Below are 24,934 nucleotides of genomic sequence, written 5' to 3' on the forward strand. Positions count from 1 at the left end.
GTTGATTATTGTCTTCCTCTAATTCTTTATTAATTAAATCCTATGACAGATTAGATAGACTCTGCCTAACAGGAGCCAACAAAGGCTTACTAAGATGTTTCTCCAGCTACAACTAAAGAACATTGAGTCAGGAAAAAGGAAGAAGGTTACCAAGGATCACAGAAAAGGCAGAAAGCTGGGGATTAGGTCAAAAAGTCCTTAACATTTGAGATTTGCTGTATCTTCCTGCTTACAGAGCAAAAACCATCAATAAATGTTTGGGCACAATGAAGATCAGCAGTGGCAAATGCGTTGCCATGGCAGATGTAGGATCACTCATTTTCTGTGGGTTGAATCTCCTACAATTGATTGTTTGATTTCACACTATTTTGTCTGAGATTGCTATCAAATTAAGCCACCATCTGTCATTCTGTTTATTCCTACTGAAGTGTGGACAATGTCGCAACTCTTCCAGCAGGTATTTTCTCTTGCTTCTCCTAAAATTTATTTTAATAGAGGAAATCAACTGTCTAGACTCTTCTTTAGAAAATTTGCTTCATGACTTGTGAAAAAGTTATCTGGCCCTTCTGACTCAAGAGTTTGTCCCCTACCAATAGCTTGGTGTGCTTCTTTGGTTACTGCTGGCCTGGGAATCATTTCACCACTGTCATGAAAATACTTCATCTAGTACCTCATCTTGCCTTTTGCCAGATGTAAAGCAGTAGATGATTATAGAAAAGCTGTTACTAATGAGGTAGAAAGAGTTGTTAAAAAATTGGGTGCCCACCTTTCTTTCTTTTCTCTTTTTTTTCTTAAAACACTTAAAAGGAATTTGCTTTGATCTTTGCCCTGCCTGCCATGGATTTTTATCTAACGTCATTAACTTGCCTTATTACACCTTCCCATTACAATCTGAACTGGACATCATATTCATTTTACCTGTTCCTCCTTGTTTCCTTATTAGATATCTATTGTCTAGTTGGCCCTCATTTATCCAATAGGAACTTTTGCTCAAAAAAAGTTCTCTGCCTTGACTGTAGATTTTTGACCATATAAAACTTTTCTTAAAGAGCTAATTTATTCTTATTCCTTCTCTTTTGTCTGATCTTTTCTTTCAGGTGAAGTTGCCTAAAACTTTCCTCACATACAAGAAAAGAACTATCTCCTTTTTATCAGTACTGATGTTAATCCATGAATCTTACAGAATTTAAGAACTGGAGGAGGTAAAACATTTAGACCTCAACAGAATACTAAGTGGGAATGTAAATAATGAAACTTTTAGAAGAAAATCAGCTTTGTTCAATTATGTTTTAATGTTAAAATTCAAGAACATTAAAAGAAAGTTTAAAAAGACCCCACAGAAACAGCAGTTAGCAGTCTGAAGGGATGAACAGAGAAGGATACGAACTAGCAGCATGCCAGGCAGCATCCATGTCAAAGATGCAAATTTTAGAACAGCAAACTGACTCAGACCAGTCTTATTGTCCACATATATAATCTTCTAATTGGTCTATTGTGTTCAAGATATTTGTATGTGTCAAATATGGAAAAAAAGGAGCTAAAAACCAGAAAAGCAAACCAACTCATAGGTGGTATAACCATCTTTCAAGTTTCTGTCCAGTCCAGTTAATATTGTTGTTATTGTTACTCTGGACTTCAAGCCCCTAAGTTGAGCAATGGCGCCTGTGATATGTTGTAATACTTCTACCTATGTTATACCTGCTTTATTCCTCTTAACCTGGTTAAAAGCAATGTTTTGAACATTCCAGATATGCAATTCCTCCCACTAGATTTCTGTAATGACAATTATATTAAATGTCATCTTGTAAATGAGAAATTTCCAACTCTTTTTGCTTCTTACTGCAAGATCTAACAATTTGGATGATATTTCTTTTCACTTTTTCTGTCATTTTAGGTCAATTTGTTCATGATTTGCTGAGTTAATGTCTGTGTTATATTTGTCTCCTTTGCATAATTCCGTCTATTTTTTAAAGCATTACTTCCTTTACTGCTGTGCTTGCCTCCATTCCCAATAATTCTTGCTGTGACACAGAAGATACTGGTCACCTCGTCTTTTGAAAAACTCTTCTGTTTAAGAATCTGTAAAAAAGAAAACCCATTTCTCTCCACTAATATGAATAATGATGTGTCTCCATTATTTTTACCTTTTTCTCTTCTACTCTTGGGGGCAGAAGAAATGGATACAAGCTTTTTTCTCACATCTGTCTAGCTTTGTTTGATATGATATTGGTTTCAGGGTGTATCATCATTAGTAGCTGTTTTCCGGATGTCTTCATAATTCTATCGATTACTGCAGTTCAAGTAGAAAAGTGAGGATTTGCGCTTTTCTCCTCCAAAAAAGATAGCACAAACTATCCTTTTGTTCTTGTGCCACTGAAAGGAATGGTGTATAATCATGACATTGACAACTGTTATTTATAATCTTGATATAGGTGAAGAACTTCTCTTGTTGATACTTGCTTCATGCTACAAGGATGACTAGCAGGTTATGTCCTGTTAAGCTGAGTTTAACTTCTTCACAGACAGATTTCTTGGCATGTGACTTGCCAACAACCCAGTAACCACCTGTTGTCCCCAGCCACATTGAAAAATATTTCTATTTCTTACCTTTGGAGAGCAGTCTCCAGTCTGCACTGTACATGAGGACGACACCGGGGTATGTAGGAAAATAGTGGCTTTGTCCAGTCTTGTGGGTAGTCCTGAATATCACCAAGAACTTTAAGTGACTTTATTTTGACATTTCAATTAGTTGCGTATTGAAAGGGTCATTTGCTCTGGACGAACACTGGTATCTGCCTAGTTTTGTAAAGGACACTTTCAAACTGATAAAGGCCTTAGTTGAAGTTTCCTCAGTGGTATGGCTGAGAACTACAAGGTCACTTTTTTTTCCTACAGCTTGAGAAACACAAGGTACCAGTGGGGTTACCACAAAACTGCAGAGCATATCTTTGTTATTTATGCATAAGCAAACACAGAGATGCTAGCAGAGTTAAAAATCAAACCATACAAGACTATAGTGATACTTCTTAGTATTTTGTTCTTGCCAGTGGATAAACCAGTGCAATCATAGAGATGAGAAATATTGGAAGTTCCTATATTTGGTCAATGACTGTTAAATACCATCCAGAGAAAATATTTCCTTCAGAGGGAGGGGCTTGAATAACTGCTTCTTTTAAGTATGTATGATATCACTTGCATTGAATTCTGAGCTGCAACTGGGTGTATGAGAAAAGCTTAGACCCATGGTTATTGTGTAAGCAGTGATATTGCAGCATTAACTGTGAGGCATGGTCTTGACCAGCATAGAAGAGAAAGGGGAAGAATTGTGTGTAAATGAGTATAAACCAGCAAGGGCCAAAATTACTCTGCAGAAACAAAATTACATTTCGATCATGCAAGACTGTGCTATGTATTTTAAATGACAGCCTGCATTTTTTTTTCATGGAAAAAGATCACATACACCTGATGCTGTTACTCCTCTAAACTCTGAGCATCTTCCTTCTGAGCCATGCTGCTGTTCTGCCAAATTCAGACAAAGATATTGAAGAAAAGGAAAAGTGAAAGGAAAGAAAAATAAAAAGCTCAGGAACACTTTAGAAGCTTGAAGTTTATCCCTACATGCTGGTGTGAAGATTTCCTTAGGTGCTTACTTACAAATGGAGCAAGAGGCAACCTCTGTCCAGCCTGGGGTTCCTCAAGGACTGCAAAACTGATGTGACTCACATTCCTCTGCCCCAGTGCAGAAAGGCAGCAGTAGATCTCTTTCCTTGATGCCTGAAAATCTCATGCCTGATATATTCCTTGGGCAAATCAACCATAAAAGCAACTATACTGAGAAGCAAAACAACAAAATCAATGAGTTTCTTACTATTTTACCAGGACACTGTAAACAGCAAGCCGGAGGCAGCATGCTTTGGCTTAGCGATGTGGCTGAGGGACTGGATATTGATATGAATGAGAGAAAGGAAAGATTAAGAGAAGTTGCTAAGCAACCAGGGGAAATTATTCTTGGAAATGACATTTGGACTGAAAAGGGCCAATGTCTGACCTAAGTCTTCCTGCAGCAGAGGGCTTAACCTAATAAGAGTGCTATGCACAGTTATCTGCAATGGGCTATTCACTGTCTTAAATGGAAGTTACTTAATAGCAAGAAAACTAATCTGAAGATGGAGAAGCTGTAACTCGCAGAAGTGAAATGGGCTAAGATAAAACTAAAGGGGAAAAACAGAATAATAACTGCTTGCAGCAAGAGAGCTAAAGTCCTGTCATTGCTAAAGCTGGAGCACAGGCAGCAGTGGTAGAAAGAGCACATAACTGATCAGCACATCAAGTTACATTGCTTTATTTACAAGTGGCATGTTCGGTATTTTTTGTTTAAGAATACAATAGAATAGATGATCTTAAGGTGCTTTCCAACCCTAAGTATTCTATGATTCTATGAATATCTTGGGAAACATAGCACCATGCAAAAAGGAACAGAATTATAATGGATTGCAAGAGTCACTTTTGCATGGGCCTCCCAAATTCATGTTCATTATAAAGAATGGTTATTGCTTGTTCGCAATGGTGAAAAAGAGTGGGACTAGTCCCCGGACAGCACTGCATAGTTAACCTGATAGCACACTCATATACACCTGTGTGTATGTATGCCACACACAGAAATGTGTTGTGCGGTGTTTCACTGGCAAGACCAAGATCTTTAAAGGAAGCTGGGGAACAGATGGGGACCAGATTTGATCAACAGCAGTGGCAAAGCACCTAATCAACCACTAATTTCAATGGGAAATTGAGTATTTGGTATCTCAGGGATTTGGCCATAGTTCCTACCAAATGGCTTAGACTCTCACCTCCAATTCTAGACAAAGTCAAGCGTACAGGAATGAAGCTTTTATTTCAAATAGTTCTAATGATCAAAGTGTCTTATGGACAATAGTCTGAGCTGATAAAGTCTATTATACTACTGTAAATTGCCTTATGGCATTGTGGTGATAGAATTAGTTTACTCTGGTGAAAGAGAGAAGTCTGGAAGAGCTGAACCAAGCTCTTGGTTTCACCTGGTGAGAAGGAAGCTGTGGGCAGTCCCATGGAGCAAAGAACAGGCTCACATAAAGGTGATGAAAAATCCTTTCTGAGGTCCTAACTTTTACATTTCCGGTTTAATCATATTGTTTTGCATGACTCCTTTAATCTAGCTCCATGTTTTCAGCTAAGTAATGTTAAATTTTTTACTAACTGGAACCAAGAAGCTGATTTTGCACATTTCTCTAGTTTGGATGTTTGCACTGGTATGAAAAGACCATATCAGACAGACGTTCTTGTAAAACTCACTGAAGGGGTAACGGTTTTTCTGTTACAAAATCAGCACACCAGCATGAGGAAGGAAAAACAGATTTAAAAGCAAAGAATATATTTGTGGTTTAACTTTGATGCTGATCTCATGAAATGTTGAGGTCTAAATGGCCTATCATCATCTTATCCTCGTTTGCTATCCCTGTAGCCTCAGAGACAAACAAAGAGAGATGACATCTCTTAATCTTGAATCGCTTACCTGTCTTCTACTTCAGCATATATTGTATGCTTACATCTCTGCTCCACACAGAAAAAATAATGCCAAGCAGTGCATGCTGTCAACATTTTAAAACATGTCAAAATCCTGAAATGTTATTCACTGACTATGCATCAGAAAAGAAAAAAAATTTGAAATGATGAACAAACTTTTGACTGAAATATCCTGTTTTGCATCCACAGAGATCTTGGATGAGAGACTAGTCTATTTTTCTCAAGTAGTTCTACCCAAGATGGTTTCCTTCAAAAATGAAAATCCAGTTGGGAGCAAAAAAGTAAACAAGCTTGTTTTCCAGTTTATAAGTAAAAATTAGGTCTGGAAATGAAATTTACTTGTTCTAAAATCTTGAAGGGCACAGTCACCAGGAATAATCTCTTCAGTTCATTATATTTTTTAATAAATAACCTTTTACAGTAGAATATGATTTGGTAAGCTTATTTTTTATTATGGGTCCAGCAAATTTAAGGCTATTTAACAAATAATACTACTTTTAAATTCTCCTGCATGTAATTTAGCTGACCTCTAATTTTCTTCTAAGTGTTGCTTTGACATACCACAAATGCAAAGTTCTTAGAGAGAGGGCATTTGCTATTTACATTTATGTAAGCAGCTATTGGATTGTAAATGGTTATATAACTTCACACAATTATTGTCTTACTTAATCTTCTGAAGACACTGTATACATCATGGTTTTATGAAGAATTATGATATCTAATGAAAGAACTAGAGAAGCTAAGACAAGTATAGCAATTGAAAATTTGCATATAATTATAGCTTCACAACAGAAATCAACTTTTCTTTAGGAAAATAAAAAAAGAACAAGACTAAAAGGCACAACAACAGGAATGAGGACATCTTTTGTGGTGCTGATATGGTATTTTACATCAATTCATCTCCAAAACACAGTGTAGGTCCGGCTTTTGAGTCGTGATTTGAGCATTATGAAATGTTAGATATGCTAAAGCCAGAACAGACTGGTGAAGTTTTGGCTTTGCTGAGTATCAGTGAAATGCACCTATTGTTGCTAAGGAGCCAGAAAAGCCAATGCAGCATGAAAAACAGGTGTTGGAAGTTGCTGGAATAAAGGTGCTAATTGAGCTTGAGCACATGTCCGTTTTCACCTGCACAACACAGTTCAGGGAGCTGCATTTCCCAGCCCACAGCACAGCAAGCACACAGCTTGTGCTGCAGCACATGTGAGTTGTCTTGGGTTAATGGCTCTGCTAGAAACCATTGCAGGTCTGAGTCTACAATGATAGAAGATTGCTAGAAGTAGTACCAAAACTGCAGAACTAACCCTAATCCTTCTCAGACTAAACCAGTTCTGAGAAACTGTGGATATAAAGTACCTCTAGCCTTGAATGAGGCCAATGTCCTTGCAGTCCCAGGCAGCGATGCAGAAGGCAAGCTGGCAGCAATACTGCCTTTGCTTTCCCCTGAGTTTTGACACTGAAGAGGGTGATTTGGGCCACGGAGCAGCGTTGAGATTGCTTTAATACATACAGATACCAATTTTTACAACAGTGTGCTCTGACTGCTCCTCTCCTGGACAGGGAGTTGATGTAAGTGGCTTAACTCTGGGGTCATGCAGTCTCTGGCATTAAGGCTGTCTCTCATTCCAGGGAAATCTCCTCCTTCCTGAAGGGTGGCTTTCTGGCCTCTTCTAACATTAAAACAGTGCTCCCACTGTAATGGGATTGACCTAATTTTGATTAGGTGTTGTAGTAATATCTACAGTCATGAAAACAAAATGTAAGGGAGGAAAAGAAAAGAAAACTTATCAAGAGTTTTTGCCATATATTTTTTTCCTATCTTTATCCATTTACAGCACCATGTCTTTCCAGGAAGGTTAGCAGGTGAAAACAGGAGTTTGGCACTTGGTGTCTTTGCTAACACTAAACACTGTGCCTGGCAAGCACATGGCTCAGCACCATGCAGCCACCTTGTTTATGCCTGCCAGGGAGCTCAAGGAACTGTCAGGTCACAGGCCATGTGGAAGAGGTAGTGAATACTTCCACTCAGACTCCCTGTGGCCATGGCAGCAGATAATCACAGATACAAGGTCACCACTTGAGTCTCTCCATCATTGCAATGCTGTAGCATCAAAGCATTAAAAATAATGCACTTCAGACTTAACACTGTAACAAAAATCCTCAGCAAATGAATCTGCTCGGGTTTAAGACAAGCAGAAATGTACAGGGAACAGTGCTTTAAAGAGATACAGGAAATTTTTTCAAAATATATTTGCACACATCAGGTTTTCATACCGTTATGGTTTCTAAATAGTCTAGGAAAAAAGTTGACGTTAAAATTAGGCTTTCACGCACAACAGCATGAAAACTCAGAATACCCTGACTGGTTTCACAGCAGGCTGCAGCCTGTCAGCTACCCTGCTTGGGGACTGCAGCCACCAGCAGCCCAACTTGGTTTTCAACTGCAGTATCTGCCTCTCTTCAAAGACCTGTGATGTTTGGGTCCCAGAGTCACACAAAGATGGAGCCCCCTGAGGAAGGTGAAGGGTGGTGGATGCTGGCCGCACAGTCTACTGGCCAGGAAAGAGGACATGCTCAAACAGGTTGTTTGCTTTTGGAGGACTCTGAGAGATGCTCAGGTATGGGCAGGAAAGACTCATTTGAGGGATGCACCAAAATGGGGTAAAGGCTGGGACTCTGGGGAATACCTGGCTGTTAGATGGTAACATCCTGTTTTTTCTTGGAATTTTCCTTTGCATTAGGCAGTTGCTAACCTGGTTCTGACTGCAATTTCAGTGGTTGCTTTAGACAGTAATTTCAGAACATTTAAAATCTTCTCAAAAATCAGGATCAATGAAAACCTGAAAATTAACATCATATAAGGCTTTGCTTATGTGTCAATAAGGGGAGTTTAAACTTCTTAAGTTGTCATTGCATTTACATTAGAAGATAGTGTGTGACTATTTTGTCTGATACCACCTATAGGTTCACAAATTGAAAAACATAAAGAAATAAAGTGTGGTTTAGCTTATTTCCTCCATACTGTGTCCAGATTTCCAATGCAACAGCCACAATACTGGGGCCTTTTGGAATAAGGATACTAAACGGATTTAAATCTGGCAATACAAGTAATATTTGCTTCATCTTATTTATGTTTTCATGCTGGCATAAAATAAACAGCATAACTAGGTACACACAAATACCTGCTGCTTATTTGTTTATGTGTTGGTAATAGCACTCAAGCCTGGTTCTGGCTGCTTTCCCCCCCCTGTTGAGCAGCCTAAACACTTAGAAAAGCTGGCTGCTGCTGCCCTCCTCCAGCACACAAGTTTCTGCACCTTCACTCAAGATGGACCATGGAGCTGCTACTGTTCCGCAGAGACCTTTCTTCTCCATACATATCCTCCAGGGCACAGATGCTGGAGATCTTGCCTCCCTACTTGATAACACTTGCCTCCATCTTGTTGAGATTTTAACCATTATATGTGACCATTTCAAATTACCAAACAGGGTAACTTTTACTTAATAATAAAAAGTTTAAATTGCCAGCCCAGGGAGTGCCTCTCCCTTGGGATTGCTTTTCCCACTCGTGAGGGCTCATGCCTATGATTCCCAAGAGTGAAGTGCTGCCCATGAGCACACAGACACAGCTTGTCCACCTTTTCCCCAATTGCCGTTCCTTGTTAGTGATCTTCTGGTTTGCTTTTTCAGTGCATGTTCTTAGTTGTGAAGTGTAACTCCAGAGCCACCTGGGAAGTAATTGTGCTCATGAAACATAATAACGCTATGTACCAGGGTGTGAGGCAGATGTTACACTTTTCAGTTCCAACCCCAGAGTGAAAAGAACATTTTCCCTGGATTATGAAAATACAAGACCCCCACACTGAGAGGCAAACAGCGCTGGGGAACTATTGGATATGATTACTGTAGTAATGCTTTTGCCTCTGCTTTCAGGAGGACTGCAGAACAATTTCTTGAGGCAGGTGTCGAGTGTGTGTGTTGGGGCTGGGGGTGAAGGTTGTAGAAAGGAAACAGGGACAATGCAGACAGGAACATCAGATGAGTTTTGCAGAGAACAAAGTCTTTCACTTTTAGTTTTTGTGAAAGAAGCACATAAAGAAGTTTTTTACTTTATAATATGGGTAGGGGTGTAGGTGTCTAAATGTGTGTGTATATATATGTTTTTATATATTTTTTAATATATATATATTTAAAAATCTTGAATAATTCTTAAAAGCTCTTCTCATGGAGGAAAGACATATAAAAATAAAGCAGCTAGAAATTAAGAGGAATGAAAGTAATCCAGGCTGCTTAAAAATCCTAAATCACATTTATGGTCTCTTTTAAAACAGGACCATTGAATATGTGAATGTTCCTTGTAATAAATAGATGTATTTTATTGTGCTGTCAGATTATCTCATGGGAAAGATACCAGAGTCTTAAAAGCAATCATAATCTGGTTATCAGTTACAAACTCTATTGATTTATTTTTTAAATGAAAACAAGAAGTACAATATTTGCTTTTAAAAGATGACAATACTGACTTGTGTGGGTTGAGAATAAAAGAAGCAGCTGATGGAAAGTCTGCAGATCTGATTGAAGAATCAAAAAAAAAAAAAAATTCCTGCATAAGATGAAACATAGACAAATAGCCCAGTTTGCTCTGTTTATGATGGCTGTTAGCGATCTGGGACCAGAGAGGAGGCAGGGATTAATAATATTTTGTTGCTGTTTAGGGAAATTTTAAATAGAGCCATTGTGCTACTTTATTGGTTAAAACTTCATCAGGGAATGAGAAATGACTCTTCTATACAGTTAGTAAAGATGCAGGAACTTCTTGCAGATGTGTTTTGCATGTCAATTGGGAATTGGTACTTCTGAGGCTAATGTGTGTGTTTATGATGTGGAGTAGAGGCAAGGAAGACTACTCCATTAGGCATTTTTTCAAGTCACATAGGCTGGAGAAAAATGTTCAGAGAGAATATACATGTCATTGAGAGAAATTTGCAAATGTGTAACACAGTTCAATGGAAACCAAAACAAAACACCAAACCCAAATAAAAATTAATAACCCCCCAGACACACACTTAACAGTTGCTGGAAGAGGTGTAAGGGGGCAGAAAATTAATCTCAGAAGTGTCAAGCTTAGACATTTCACAGATGATTATCTTTTTCTATGGCAATAAGAAAGGAAGGAAAAGCAGAAAGTGTGGAATTCAAGACATGGGTCAAGCAGCACAGCCTGTCCACTGTTTCTTTCCTGAGGTGTGGCGAGTCATTCTGGGAGAGTGTTAGTCTGCTATCATTCCACCTGACATTTTTGGTTCAACAAAGAGAGGGGACATAGCTATGTACTTTTCTCTTGGCCTCTTTCCTTGTGACACACTGTTTTGTGAATTTCTAGGGACAGGAGGGTGCCCGGCGGACCTTAGATTTGTTTCAGGAGTTTTGAGGAGAGGGGAGATACATAGAACACGCAGTTCTGCAGTGGGCATCCACCCACCTGCAGTCACTGACTGGTACTCAGATCCTGGGATGCTGCAGTCCAGCCCTTCATGTCCCCATTTCCATAAAGAACCCATGGCTGTGTCTGGGTTTCTTTGAAGTCATCTTCCTCCCAGGCTTCTCCAATGATGAATTTAGTCATTACTATTTTGCATTCACTTACTCCTAGAACTGGGGTGGTATTGCAGTTATTGATGAAAAAGACAGTCTTCAACTCCTCTAAGGGAACTGCAACATGCAGACCCACTAACAGCCTGGTTTGCCTCCGAATTTAATTAGTTTTACTAGGACTGATGCAAGGCAGTGTCAAAATCAGTCTTTTATTATCCCATAGTCTGTCTGCTTCTCTGTGCAGCACTAAATATACCCTGAGAAACTATGAGCAGCCTCAGTAGGATACTGACGAAATTGATATTTGTGAATAACCTAAAGGGTAAAAGATTAAGGCAAAACCTTCTAACAATCACAGGGTGTTTATTTTAATTAACAAACGGAAATAAAGTTTTGTCATTTAAAATCAGCTTGCCAGAAGCAAACAAGTACACGTAAGATAAAATGGTTAATAGAAAGGATAGAGTGCTGATGGATAATAAAATTTTTGACACTTCTAGCTCATCCTCTAAATACTCATAAGGAAGCGGTATCATGTAAAAAAAAAAAAGTTCCTTGAACCATTTTTTTGCTCTTTCAAGTATAAAACCCCTGCAATTCAGGCAAAGCATAAAATACAGATTGTGATCCTTTCAAACTTCATACTAAAAGTATATAAAAATTTGTGAAAATACATATACAAAGAATAAGCATGTGAGCGCTAAACCAACTGAAATGGCTTTGTATTTTCCACAGGTTTTTTTCTCATTTTGCAATGGTTTTATACCAGAAAAGCCTTACTTACATCTGCATATTTACATATACATGATAGAATTTCATGTTTTTCATTTTTCCAGAAGGACCTAAAATTCCTTTGGCTGCCCAGATGAGAAGGACCCAGGCAGCCTTTCCTTTTGTTTTAAAAGTTATCTGCTCCTTGATTTTAGAAGCTTGTTCTACTTCACAAGGGAAAGCAGAGTGCCTCTGTTTAACTATTTTGTAATGACTGGGGCAGCTAGCATTTCCTGAACCTCTGAGAAATTGCTTTTTGATGTAAAAATCTGTGTTTGATTATTCTGGGTTAAAAAGGGCAATAGGAGAACAAGCTTGATTTTGGTACTGCATTAGATCTCAAAGATCAATTTTATTTTCTTTTTAAATACTCAAAATTGCAGTGAGACCTGATCTGAAGGAGCAATGTCAACAGGAGTGAGTATCTGCAGCTCAGATAAGAAATCCCAAACTCTTTTTTAACTCAATACTTAAGTTAAATGCAAGCTTATGCTACTGCAAGAATTTACCATTACAGGGCAAAATGTTGTAAAAAAATGTCAACATTATACCTTACAGTTTTATGCTCTCTCAAAACTAAGGAACAGCTGTCAGTTGATGAGAATTTTAGTAGATTATAAAAATTGTGAAGTAAGAGCTTTCCTAGAGAAGCTCCACAAAAATATGAGATAAAGGGGGATGTCCTAAGAAGTATGTTGGGGACCGTCAACATATGAAGGATGTGGGCCTGCTGGAATGAGTCTAGAGGAGGCCATGAAGATGATCAAGGGGCTGGAGCATCTCTCATACGGAGACAGGCTGAGAGAGTTGGGCTTGTTCAGCCTGGAGAAGCAAAGAATCTGGGAAGACCTAATAGCAGCCTTCCAATACCTAAAGGGGGCTACAGAAAATCTGTAGAGGGACTTTATACAAGGACATGTAGGGATAGGACAAGGGGAATAGATTAACTGACAAAGAGTAGATTTAGATTATACATGAGGAAGAAGTTCTTTGAGGATGGTGAGGCCTTGGCACAGGTTGTCCAGAGAAGCTGTGTCTGCTCTATTCCTGGCAGTGTTCAAGGCCAGGATTGGGTTTTGAGCAGGGGGTTTGAACTTTAAGGTCACTTCCAAACCAAACCATTTACGATTCCATTCTGTGAAGTGGGGGAAATGCTCTGCAGTAAGTGAAAGTAACCACAATCAGTTTAGAAACTTTTCCAAGTAGAAGGCAAGACAGCTATTACCTAACGTGCTGAAATTAATCAGATTGGTTTCAGAGTACAACCACTCAGGTAGCACACCAAGAAGTGAAAATTTGAAAGCTTGAAGGATCATGCTGAATTAATTCCTGCCTTTTCAAGACAGGAACTGTGATTAGCCAGTCTGAGTTATACCATGACTGGTGTTAAGCCTGATCCCAGCCAGCCAACTCTCTGGAGACCAGCAGACAACCCGTGTTGTAATTTCAGAGCTGATTCCTAAAGTGAGGGATGCTCTGGTGTTCTTTGTTATGTCTTTCCGCTCTGCTTACAGAGTGGCTATATTACAGAGCGGCTATATTTCCAGGCTGTAGGTGCTGGCATTGCACCCAAGACACACAGGTGGCCTGGGGATGTTTTCTATGCTGCAAAGCACTGAAAGAAAAAACATTTCATAGGGCAGAAAGGCCAGGGAGAGGTAGAGCTTTCTGCCTGCTCTGCCTCTTCATCAAGCCTGGCATGGGCAGCGTGTGCTCAGGGATGTGAAACACACTGGAGCACTGCTTCCAGCACCAGTGGGTGGTTACCCCTGGAAAGATCCCAGCATTTCCATGCTCCATCCTCACCATGTTGGTTAGCAGGTCTCCCCTGATTACAGCACCCAGCAATTCGTACACAATTGCTGAATTTTCAGCAGTAGAATCCACACAGTTATTTCAGAGTTTTTATGGATTTACAGTAAGAGTAAACTAGGGGTAGGAATAAAAAGTTGGCAGGAGGGACTGCAAACTTGCTCGATTTTTTGTAGCCGAAAAAGCACCTAGCTTTTTTTCAGCTTATAGCTGAAAAGCACCTAGAAAACATCGGTGCAGGCAGACTGATGCTTGCAAAAGCTCAGCGTCCAGAGAAAATTTCACCTTAACTAAAACAATATATTTTTTTTTCAGGAAAACAGTGCTATCTTTCATGACTGCAGTTGGCAAGCCTCGCTAGCTTTACAGTTGTTATTTAGAAGCACAATGTTTGCCAACATAATACTATCATAGAGATAAGTTTCTTTACTTCAAAGAGGAAACAGCTTTGAAATGGCAAATGAAGTTGGGCAAATTTTGGAAACTACTTTAAGAGTGAATTATTACTCAAAATATGTTTTTTTTTTTGCTACACAAATACTCTGTTTTCCATCAGATCTGCTCAGGAGCATCAGACACAGTGGTACCACTTTCATAAGCTAAGGCAAAGCCTTGGTAAAGTATTAACACACATCTACAGCTGCCATCTAGGCACTGCCTGATTTAAAATAGATTATTCTTTGCATGCTGAGCATTTGGCAGGCTGAACTAAGATGCTTAGATTATTTCATTGATTTCCATTTCTATGATAATCCCATGTTTGTTCAGTCTTCCCTCCTGCTCAATGCCAGGGATAGGTATTTGCACTCTCAGCCCCCTCCGTATACTGTGCGTACAACAGTTGGCATTGCAGTTTGGTTTGTTGCTTGGAGACAGCTGCAGGGACGCTCAGTGGCATAAATCACACCTGACTGTTGCTAAGGAAATAAGACCGTCTCCTGCTTTTCCTTCAGGCTTTGTAATAAGAGAGGCAAACAAAATTCGTATTCAGGATATTTAAAATACTGCTTTAATTTACCAAAAGTGAAAAGGAAACTATGTAACACACATCTGTAACAGTTTTCCTGGAGAACAAATACTGAATTTTCTTTCTTCTGGAGGTGATTACTGCGGGTGCAGGATACAAACACATTGTGTGATGGAGGAGAATAACTGGACAAAATCAGGATTTGGGACATAAAAACTCAACAAACTTTCTGGAGGTTTTTTAACTTGCAGAGTCGTGCCTGCTGCTCACCCTAATGGGAGCTTCAAATAAAAAGAAAAAACAAAAAATGCAAACCCACCACCATTTTTGCTGCTAAAAGCTTGACTGTAAAAGTGAAAATCTGACTTGAAAAACTAGTTTTTCTTCAGGAAGAACACAAAATGAACAAATTTGTCAAGCTAATAAAGAATCACAGATGTATACTTCAGTTGTCCTTGACAAAATGTTTGTTAAAAGTTAACTAAAGCAATTCATTTGGGGAATTACAGAGAATCTGTGAGCACATTTCTTAGCCTCTCCCACCTTTCCCTTAGGCTTCTTCCCCGAGACAAAAGTGGGAAGTGGTGCAAGTACGAAGGCTGGCTGCATGGACCTTTTGCTGCTGATGATCCCTCAGAGCAACAGGAAGGCATTGGGCATGCTTGGCTCTGAATTATTCTCTGCGCTTGATGAAAATTGTGTGCAATTAGCTCTCTTTTTATAAACCTGACTTCACAGCATTTGGTGTGTGTGTGTTGTGTGTTATTCTGACTTTTTTCAATACAGACAAACTTTCTTATCTTTTGTCCTTTGCAAAACCTATGTAAGTTACTTATCACACCGTAACAAATTTTTATGTTGCATCGTGTGGAAAACAAAATTCTTCACTACAGGGAAACAAATCCCTGGAAATTTTACTCTTGAGAGGTATTAAGAAGTTTATAGGTACCTAAACACCTAGAGTCTGTTACCATTACTGACACTGATTTGCAGGTCTCATAATTATTTCTTTATGTCTCATTGTTTCTTTTGACTTATACAACCAATAAAGGAAAAACCCATCCCTGTCCCTAAGCATTCCTCTCAACTTTTGAGATGCATCTTAAACTTCCCAAGCTTTATCAAACAAACCACAAGCAACATTTATTCCCTCTTATGAATCTTTCAAAGACCCCAGCTAAAATGCCCACCATTTATCCTCCTGAGAAATCTTGCTTTCAAAATTCAGGAAACAGAGCTGGCTTTGAAGTCTTGGCCAGAATACCTTTCTTTAGGCAAAATAAAAATGTCAAGCAATACAAATCTTTCCCAGTAATACCTCCCCTCTGATGTAGGGTACAGCTGATGGCATGAATGTCCCTCGTGATGGGTGCCAGAGGGTCAGGTGGGTAGTGGGTCCTGCAGCTTTCCTCACCACGGGGAACTCTGGAGTTGTGGGAGCCATGGAGGAGAGCTGTAGGGATGACAAAGCAAAAATCCACCCAGGCTTTCACATGCACATTTATCCACTTGAATGCTTGTATGCTACCTAGTCCTGCAGCTTATTAATTTGTATTGCATCAGTGAGTAGAGGTCCCTATTAGCATGCACCTGTGAACAACCCCTGAGCTGAAGAATTCACTGCTACAGTAAAGAAAATGAATTGCAAGGAGACAGAAAAATGAGGAAATAGTTAGGGTCAGGGTAGCACATATTGCTGCCACAGCTGTCTGCCTAACCATTGCAAGGTGTTCTGTAAGTGCTATGCTGTAAGTGGATTACAAGAAGAATTTTAAAGAAATTACTGTTCTTTCTGCTTTTTCCTGACCTCTTATCTTCCACAGACACAGGCAGTTCCAGCTGGAGATTCATTGCCTTTTCATACTTACATTTTAAAATATTTTCTTTGTGTGTGTAACATAAAATGCCAGAAATTCCTCCTGTATCTAGCAAGACTTCCTTTTTTGCAAGTTCTGGTTGCGCATTAAAAAAACATTCAGATTATACCAATGTACTTTCATGAGGACTGTTTTTTCTGAAGATATTATTCCTTCGTTTGCAAACCATTTATCCGCTGATGGCACACACAGAGTGTTTGAAATCCTTTACTGTCATGTTTTTCTTAATTACTCTCCTCCATTGTCCTACAGCTCCTCTCCATGCAGCAGAAGAAAGTGGCGCTTCAACCTGAGCTGAACTTCTCTAACTTCCGGAAAGTTGCTCAAACAGCTTCTCACAATAAAGAGAACTTTTACATTATTTTATAGTAAGAAGTATTAGGGAAGAGAGTTGGAGTGATGACTACTAGGTATTCTTCTCTCAGAGTGTTGAAATATCTAGTGTGGGTGATGACCCATGTCCCAGCTGGACTTCCAACTTCAAGCATGCATGAAGCACATTTCACAAAACAGCTTTGCTCTTCCTGGAGGCAACAGTGTTTCGAAGTATTTCATTCACCCTCTGGTATGCCTTTAGGTTGGGTTTTAAGGACATCTGCCTCCAGACAGGTGAAGGGAATTTTCATCCAGTTTCCAGGAAAGTAGAATGATTCAGGGAATCAGTGCATATTTCTCAGTAATTTACAATAGAAAAAGTAGTTCATGCTTTTTCAGTCCTTCCACAACACTCTCTTTCTTTAGCCAACTGTAACTTGCAAAGCTCTTGCAACATCCCAGGGAAAGCCAAAACAGTGCTCCTGAAGGCTGTCTCTGTTCTGTGCTGTGCCAAGCCTAACATTGCCTTCAAAGGGGTGAGAATTTTTCCCACTGTGTCTGCTCAGTCTGTGTGTGATTCAAGTTGTTTATCACACAGACCATTCACTGCTGCCACTGCGCTTTCAGCAGTAGAGAACTCAAAAATGAAATCGTGAAAATGGGGCATTTTTTCTCGCGTTTTTACTTCATATGGTTAGTGGAATCAATGCTGCTGTTTCTCAGGTGGCATATACTTAATTTAACGATTAGGAGACATTATCAGCTGGTATTTACAATTCAGCTGCTTATGAATATGTGATATCATTTCCACACAGAGATTTTCAACAAAAATACTTATGTGCTAATTGATGTTTATTTTCTTCCATTCAAAAATGCATAATGTCTGCTTCTGATATGCTTACATATGCTTACAGTTGCACAGGTCTGTTGATTTACACAGAACTGTATTTTACCACACTTCAAATGAGGAAGAATCTTGTTAATAAGAAAGGCTACTTAAAGGGGTAATGAATCTAGCACTTAAAATTACACTAATTAAGTGTAATAATAAATACTTTGTTGTGTACTGCCATTGTGCTCTCCTTAGCAAGGCCTTTTCTTTTGTCCAGAGAATGATGAAACTAACCATCAGACTTTCTTCCTCTCTGGCTTCTTCCTCTTCTCCAAGTCTCTCAGTGCCTCCTTCATTTCCCAGTGCCTCTGCTAGTGCTCAGGACTGTAGACACAGTCTACAGCAGCTGAGCAGCTGTAGACATAACCCAGCCATTCCCTGGCTCTCCAGACCAGGCTCCATGTTAGCCCCAGTACCAGAGGAGCTTTCTCTCCATGGCAGCCCACTAATGATGACATTCCCAGCACCCCTCCTGCCAGCCTCATCTCATGTCTATTTTAGCTTCATCCTCAGGTATGTGGTTTGAAAAGCTGTAATTACCACAAGGAAAACACCCTCCATATCCCCTTAGGTGAAAGAAAATAACGTGCACTGTCTGGATCAAGTTTCCGTTTTCCACAGCAGCAGGAACTGGAAATCTGTTGCTTTGCACAAAGCAGGTATTTCAGTGAAGCTGGTGTATCTGTGTGCAGATTATAGTCATGCTCTAATTTACTAAGCCCTTGCAAAAACACATGTTGAAAGCAGCTGGTTTGCAGAAAGGGAATATTTATTGCTGTGAAGAACTGCTTTTCCCCATTGTCCTCAAAAATGGTAATGAGAAGACCAAGTACCTGAAAAAAAGCAGAAGAGCTAAAAGATTAGATGTATATTCAGGCAAAGTGATGGTATGCTGAATTCAGGCTGTAGGTCAAGGATAAGAGCTGCTCAGTGCTATTGTGGAAAGCACTGGAGCTTTGTTTTGCTGTCAGAGTGATGTCCTGGATCTGCAAAGAACACTCTGAATTCAGACTATACTTTAGATGAGACATCCTTCTCGCCTTAAAAAAAAAACCAACAAACAGATGACCTCTAGTGCTCTCAGCGGACCTTGTGAGGTTAAGGCATGAACAGTGGTGCTCACAGCCCCAACACTGGTCCTGCTGGCAAGGATGTGAAAGCTGCCTTTTTGCCCAGCTGCTCATCCTGAATGGCACATCCCTCCCACCACTGTCCTACTTGCATGTGTCTTCCCTTCCCCCTGTTTGATTCAGTTGATGGCAAAAGACAACTTTTGAAGGATGATTTTAATTTGGCCAACGTGTATTTTTCAACAGGACTCTGGATATACCAGCAAAACATGACCGCACTTAAAGGTCTTGAATCCAAAATGCAGGTGCTGATACCCTTTTTGCCAGACTGCAATTAGATATAGGTGCTTCAGTGGATCATGGCCTTATTCTGATTTTCAAGCTACTGCCTCCAATGAAAAATAGCTAAAAGTGGGTAAAATGGGAAACCACTACTAAAATACTGGCTCCTACAGTAATGAGCACTGCATTAAAGCTGCAATCCGCAGGTGCTGCAGTGCTCACAGCACAGTGAAGTTTGCAATTCTTTCTGGTAGACAGCAGTGAGAGGAGGCTGGTTGGAGGAAGACGGAAACTTTGTGTTGGATTATGGCGCTTGCGGGTTATATGGAGGAGCCTCTGATGGTCTTTTAAACCCTGGTCTTTCCCAAGAGAATTAGCCAAACATTTTAAAGCCATAGGGATTAAAATGTGTGACTTTATATTAAAAAAAAAAATAAATTATCTAAAGGGATTTCATTTTTATTAGGAATTCCTCATATGATTCATTTGAATGGTGTCATATGGATCATTACATTTTCAAAATTAATTATCTTTATAATCTAGAGCTGCACAGCATTTAATAACACTGTTAGTAACAACTTTTCATTCTGGCAGCAAGTCGTGATGCACAGCAATTAGAGCCCAATCCTGTGTGCAGAAAATTCTTTTGGAAACTGATGCTTGACTTCCAAGCTCTAGCTAGAAATATTTACAGCCTTTTGAAATGGTTCATTAGGTACAGCACTCTCAGGCAATTAAGGTGTTAGGTGCATAATTTAATTTGGCATATATGTCAAGAGTGAGGCAGCAATTCAAAGCAGAGAGAAACAGAGCCGAATCCACAGGAATCGGGAGCATCTGGATGGGAGAGGGACAGATGCTCTCTGAAGGAAAAGCAAGACCAGCTCTTTTCCCTGTGTTACCCTAGATGATGGAGGTCCAGGGGTACAGATAAGCAGCAGAATTTGGTCTCTAACCTCGTGGTGATACCACACCTTTGGATATCCACTTTCTCCATGCCCTCAGGGTGTTCTTCCCCTTCTCTTTGTTACCACCCATGTTTTCCATTCTCTTGTTATATCCCTCTTTCTCTCATATATAATTTTCTTGGCTTGGAAGAAGAAACATGCCTGGTTTCAAGTAAGGAGCTTTATGTTGTTGGATAGGATATTACGTTTGAGCAATGACCACATAGCAGGCATACATATCACAAGGTGGAGTGGGGAACACCATGGAAATACCAACTTCCCACAGCTGGTTGTCATCTCTGTTTGCCTAGCGTCCATGCTGACCTCCTCCTGCCTTTTTCTCTAGAGAATGCAGATGTACCATTCCTTTCTCTGTGGTTGAGACACTGCCTTGCATCACGTACTACCCGACCTGCAAATGCCAAGCTGGAACAACTTCACTGGTCACACCTTTCACAGGCTGTGCATAACTGAAAAGGAACATTACCTCTTATCCCTCCAGCCTGCACTGACTGCAACCTGTGAATTGTGGCTAGCATACCAATTCAAACAGTGTGCTAAAATCTGATTAGTCCTGATCACCATTTTCAACACCTTTTGGGAGTACTTCGTTACCATGCAAAAAAAAAAGGGCCTGTTCGGAAAACCTCATCCAGGAGTCAGAAATGCAAATTTCATGAAACATGATTCCAGTTACCAAGAGTGGAACTGACCACTGTAAACATTCTGCAGCTCCTGTTGGAAAGTCTGTGTCATCTATCACCCTTTCTATTTGAAAATAGAAAAGACTTTTCATCTTCAGTGACTTAGGGTATGAGCACAGTAGATGCATCAACTATTAACCAACTGATACTAGTTTTCCATCCAGGGGGTTCAAATCCCACTGAATTCAGTGGAGTATTTTAATTATCTTCACTGATTTTGGGCTATTCTCCAACAAGCACAGAAATAAAAATAATTTACATATTATTACTAATTTTCATTTCTTAGCAGACATTATACATTTATTTGCTTTCATTATTTTCCTGTTCAATGCAGTTGTCATTTCTTTTAGCTTCTTTTAAAGAACAATTACTGCAGAACATGAATAGTTTGACCGATGTTCACTATTTTTATAAAGCAAAGATATGGAAACTACATAATTGTGCCTCTCAGTCATAGCCAAGATCAATCATAAGATGTCATGCTTAATATCTTGATGGTAAAGAAACAGTTGCAAAATCTGAGTCCCTTTTTATAGCACTTAATTTCCATATTTAAAAAAATTTAGAAGTACTTTACTACCTACTTAGAAATACTATTTTCCTCTTCTCCTTCAGCTGCTAAATAACCTGCCTAGTAAGTCTGAACTACATTCTAAATTTCTGACACATACAAATTGATTTCATCTTCTGTTTCTGGTGGTCCACTGTAAAAATCCTGTAAGCAATATTCACTTCTGATCATCCATTTAATTTCTACTACCTTCATTGATTTTTCTGCATATGGGTTCTTCTTTTCTTACCTCTATGTGGTAGCATAATAAATAGTCAATAAAAATAGGCTTTTTTTCTTTACTTGGTTCTGTCTTGCATTTTTTTGCAGGTTTCACACTGACTGAAACATTCACATTTTGTCTATGCTAGCTACAAATCTGAAAGTAAGATCTCAGCATCCATATGAACATCCATCCATGAACATGCGCCAGCAGTGTGTGTTCGCAGCCCAGAAAGCCAACCGTAGCCTGGGCTGCATCAAAAGGAAAGAGACCAGCAGGTCGAAGGAGGTGATCCTGCTCCTCTACTCTGCTCTTGTGAGACTTCACTTGGAGTATTGTGTGCAGTTCTGGTGTCTTCAACATAAAAAGGACATGAAACTGTTGGAACAAGTCCAGAGGAGGGCTACAAGGATGATCAGGGGACTGGAGCACCTCCTGTATGAAGATGGGCTGAGAAAGTTGGGGCTGTTCAGCCTGGAGAAGAGAAGGCTGTGCTTCCAGTATCTGAAGGGTGGCTACAGGGATGCTGGGGATGGACTCTTCATTAGGGACTGTAGTGATAGGACAAGGGGTAACAGGTTCAAATTTAAACAGGGGAAGTTTAAATTGGGTATAAGGAAGAAGCTGTTTACGGTAAGGGTGGTGAGGCACTGGAATGGGTTGCCCAGGGAAGTTGTTAATGCTCCATCCCTGGCGGTGTTCAAGGCCATGTTGGTCAGAGCCTTGGATGACGCAATTAAGTGTGAGGTGTCCCTGCCCATGGCAGGGGGCTGGAATTAGATGATCTTAAGGTCCTTTCCAACCCTAACTATTCTATGATTCTATAGTACTATATAATCTGAATTCTTTTGGAATGTGTTATATATTATTATATTACTTTTAGTGAGGACTTTTTGTTGATTGATCAGAATCTTCTGTTTATTCAAAGGGCTCTGTTTTATGACAAATCTGAGTCATGGGGCTATCTGACTGCCTTTAAAACTTGTCATTCTTGTTTTGCTGTTCCTGGAAAACTTAAAAATTAGAAGGACAGAGCTTGGTTTGGGGCTTTCAGCTCTGGGTTGGTTATTTGTTTTTTTTGTTTGTTTGTTGGTTTTTTGTTTTTTTTTTTTTAACTGAAGTAGATATACTGATATTGATAAAGTCTTTTGTGACCACATCAACAGTACATTGGGTGCCTACACGGATTATGATCAGTACTGGAGCTTGCTTTTGAACTGCCTGCGGTAATTTCACCACTAAAGTAACTCATTTAGCTCTTGTTTTTGTTAAAACTTTTTTTTTCTGCCTTTAGAATGTGCTGAAATTTTAATGCTTGAATCAAGCTTTCTCTACAAGTTCTTTTCCAAGCTAAACTTGGGGCCTTCCAGCCACAGAGACGCTTGTTCATGACAAAATGTTCATGGCTTCTACAGAAAATTTTAAAACATTGTCAGGTCTGTTTAGAAATAAAAAGCAATCTCTCATTCTCCCCTGTACCAAAGTTGTATACTTTGCTGTGATCTTATAGCACCGCCTAGAATATAGGGGTTTGCATGTTCTGCCATCACGGTTCTCTGCAATGCCCTCAGTCTTTGCCAACATAACCAAACCTGTCTATTTTTAATGAGGTAAAAAGGTAACCACTTGTTTTTAAGCCATCATCTTAGGTAAGACAGCATAACATTGCATGACAAACTTAAAAAATCAGAAAACAAACCAAACCTTCTTCTATAAACAAAACAATACTAACCTTCTTATAGAAACCTGAAAAACACTCTTCAGAGAGAAGGTGAGATTGATTCCCTCTCAAGGACTAGGTACAAAAATTTTCATTCACCTTTTAACCTCTTATTTCAAGTTTCCAGAATTTGGTTAACTAAAAATGTCTTGCCATACACTTTAATAATTTTATTTTGTTCTAGTAGATGTACTGTATACATTTTGGACTTGATTTTTATTTGCATTAAGACACATATGCTCCCTTGAGTCCTCTGTATATTACTGTAATGTCTCTGCTTTGGTTATAAAGTATACAAGAAAAAAAAAAAATTACCCATCATGTTCACAGTCTCTTTAGTTCACAACAACAAAGAGTAGTGATAACATTAATACCCTGACATTTTTCAGCTGCCTAGAATAAATACAGATCCTTCTCCATTTCAGTATCAGCACCAGTAAAGGATGCTCAGATTTTCTTAGCAGAGAGTAACAAATCTGAGAGCAGAATAAACAACATTTTCTGTTGCTTGAAAAGCAGAAACAGACATATTCTTTCCCATAAAATGAAGAAAAGACATTTAATTTGTTTCTACATGGCTTTGTTTCTGTCTACTAATTTTATAAGTTGCTTTGACAGGAAAAATACTGCTCAATAGAGATTGCTTAATAAACGCAAGGTGAGATTGTCGAAGTAGCAAGATGAAGTATGAACTGGCAACAAATATACTTGTTACCTCTTTCATTCACCCATACAATCATTTAAAAAAAAAAAAATCTTTTTTTGTTCCATCAATCTGCTTACTTTGACCCTCTAGGGATTAATGTGCTTGTCTTACAGGTAAAAATTACTTTTTACACCTGTTAGCAGTGAGGAGTAATGAAGTTGAGAATACTGTGGATCCACTGCATTCTAAAGTAACAAGAAGATAATTGGAAACTCAGCTGAAAGCAACTGGAAGGGCTTTGCCGGCCAGATGTGACTGATAGAGTCATTTAAAGCTGTGAGAGCTGTGAACATGGGAGAGGACCCAGGATTTGTTCTGAAAAAAATGCTATTAATAGAAGTGGGCAGTAAGAAAGAGGATGAGACCAAATATCAGAAGCAGAATGCACTGAAAAACTTCAACTATTTAAACAATAGTAATTCTTCTGTTCAAAGCCTTATTTTGAATTCATTAACAGATTTAGAGTACCTTCTAAATAAATCAGATATAATAGAAAAATTACAGAGAGAGACAATACCCTATTAAGCCATTTTTTCTTTCACCAGAGAGGAAAATGTACTTTATGTAATTTAGAAAAAAAGATCTTGTTACTCTTTTGTTATTCACATGATTAAAATAGATGCCAAGGACATATGAAAAGGCAAAGTGTCTGTTAAAATGACAAAGTGTAACAGTGAATATTTATCATTAAAATGTTAATTTTTAAGAGAATAAAAACTATGGAAAGCCTTTTTTTTAACGATGAAATTCACTCTCAGTGCTGAAGAGACAATCCTACTGGCAAAATTAGTCTGTTTTTCTGTTCCACAGAAGCAGAGATGTCACTATTCATCCATGCTGTTATACCTGCAGACTGGAAAGAATACAATATATGATGAACAGATAGTACGATTTCAATTTTCCTTCTCTTCATGGTTTCTTCAGTGAGTTGAGCATAGCTGTGA

At 39.0% G+C, this 24,934-nt stretch overlaps 1 long non-coding RNA gene across 1 annotated transcript; it reads left to right on the forward strand.

Annotated features, from left to right (window-relative positions):
• Positions 1 to 1,104: 1,104 nt before the first annotated feature.
• LOC130600277 (uncharacterized) lies at positions 1,105 to 24,725 on the forward strand. The gene is made up of 2 exons (XR_008972423.1): positions 1,105 to 1,241; positions 24,104 to 24,725. It is a non-coding gene; the product is annotated as an uncharacterized LOC130600277 (long non-coding RNA).
• Positions 24,726 to 24,934: the final 209 nt, after the last annotated feature.

Source organism: Pezoporus wallicus, unplaced genomic scaffold, assembly GCF_028554395.1.
Source record: "Pezoporus wallicus isolate ANWC-B61680 ecotype Strahan unplaced genomic scaffold, APGP_CSIRO_Pwel_v1 contig_13885, whole genome shotgun sequence".
NCBI classification, from domain to species: Eukaryota; Metazoa; Chordata; class Aves; order Psittaciformes; family Psittacidae; genus Pezoporus; species Pezoporus wallicus.